The following is a 1716-nucleotide window of genomic DNA, read 5'->3' as shown; positions in this document are numbered from 1 at the left end:
ATCATGAATGGCTTAAAGAAACAGAGTTTCCTCAAAAATCCAAACAATTATATGCCATAATTGCAGAATACAGTTCACGGCTGCATCACTACCAGGTGATATTTTGCTGAATTATAGTTCCAACTCATTCCTGTGAAGTTTAGTATATGATCTCAGTTAGTAGTATTTTATCTTTGTCTGTGTTGAGAATATCTAAATAGAAATAACTTAGGGGCAGAAGTTATTTTAAAATGTGATCATTCAAAGTTCTATAAACATTCTCCATAGTCTCTGATCCCCAGAAGAAACTCCAGCAAAAGGAAACCAGCAAATGTATCTTTATACTGCCACTCTACTCAGTGTAATGCTCTTCTTCGCCCCAAAGCTAGTTAGATCTCACCCCTGAGACTGAAGCTACCACTTAATGTCCCCCTATGGCCCACCTAGCATTCCAGACTAAGCCTTGTCCATTTCATGCTAGGTCTCTGGAAGTTAGAGGCAGAGGGAGAAGGAACAGTGGCCAAGGTCACCATGCCTCCAAAGGAAGGAGGGACAAACAGATGGACTAGATTGCACACACGCATTGACTTTTCAACACTCAGTGGCTTCATTCTTGGATCTGATTGGCTGCATAATACTTCATGCCATTTTCCCAAGGGCCTCTGAAAATGTCTGCTTCTCTGAACATCCAGAAATTGCTTCATTCCAAAATCTCTTGCCACATGGAGTCCCTAAAGGGCGGAGGCTGCACAAATATGTTCCCTGCAGCATCCCAGGCCAGTAAGGAACATCCCCCCCTGGTTGATCCCTGGAATCACTCCAACTCCTAAAGACACCAATGGCCACATAGACTGGGAGCCTGTCAGCCTACAATATTATCTGTCCTAGGCCCTAACAAGAAAGGTAGTTCTCTTCTGACATCACATCCCAATCCACTTAAAGATTAGGAAGGTGAACCAGAGTGACTTGTGCAGCAGCCTGGGGATGGCTGCCCACCTACAACAGGTAGAAGCTGAAATCTAAACCCAGACTTGGCTGAGTTCACTCCCTACTATGTCCTGAGAACAACATCATATCGTCTCACACACAGCTTAGCCTCAGTGGCCATAGATGATCACAATGAAGAGTTTAAGCCCAAAGACTTCAAATTACTTGCTCCAGCATTTAATGGATTTACATCTAAAATCCTATATTAAGCAGCAAACTTAATTTATTCAGCCAGATGTATAGACTACAACCAGTATTCTCTTCTAATATTCACTTTGAAGTTACTTTAAAATGAGATATTTTCATGAGTTTTGCTGAGAGGAAAAAAGTTAATGGATTGCATCTCACTGAGTTAGGCAATGGTAGCTCACTCCTGCGATGCTTGCTACTCAGCAAATTGAGATCTGAGGATCAAGGAAGCCAGGCTAGGCAGACAAACAAGAGGCACACATCTCTCATTATCAAGCAAAAAGTTAGAAGTGGATGTGTGGCTTGCTCAAGTGGTACAGCCTTGAGCAAAAAGCTAAGGGAGAGTGAGTGCAAGGCCCTATGTACCAGCACAAAAAAATTAAAAAGACATTAAATTGCTCAGCAGGAGAAAAGATACAGGAGATTTTTCTCCTGCATTTCATCCTGTTTCCATTATAAAATTAGTACACATCAGACAACAGCTTCTGTAAAATACCCTGTACACTGTTCTGTTTGGGGCAGAGTAAGCTGATAGACGCTGACATTTTTTTTTTTTTTTTT

General features: G+C 41.7%; 1 protein-coding gene across 1 annotated transcript in view; it reads left to right on the top strand.

The window, feature by feature from the left end:
• Sun3 (Sad1 and UNC84 domain containing 3) overlaps window positions 1-1716 on the top strand; it is a 14778-nt gene continuing 13062 nt past the window's right edge. The window contains exon 1 of the mRNA XM_013032955.1: window positions 1-95. The gene's annotated coding sequence lies outside the window, so the exon portion shown is untranslated. The remainder of the gene's footprint in view (window positions 96-1716) is intronic.

Source organism: Dipodomys ordii, unplaced genomic scaffold (genome assembly GCF_000151885.1).
Source record: "Dipodomys ordii isolate 6190 unplaced genomic scaffold, Dord_2.0 Scaffold160, whole genome shotgun sequence".
NCBI classification, from domain to species: domain Eukaryota; kingdom Metazoa; phylum Chordata; class Mammalia; order Rodentia; family Heteromyidae; genus Dipodomys; species Dipodomys ordii.
This window is presented reverse-complemented; position numbering and strand designations above follow the sequence as displayed.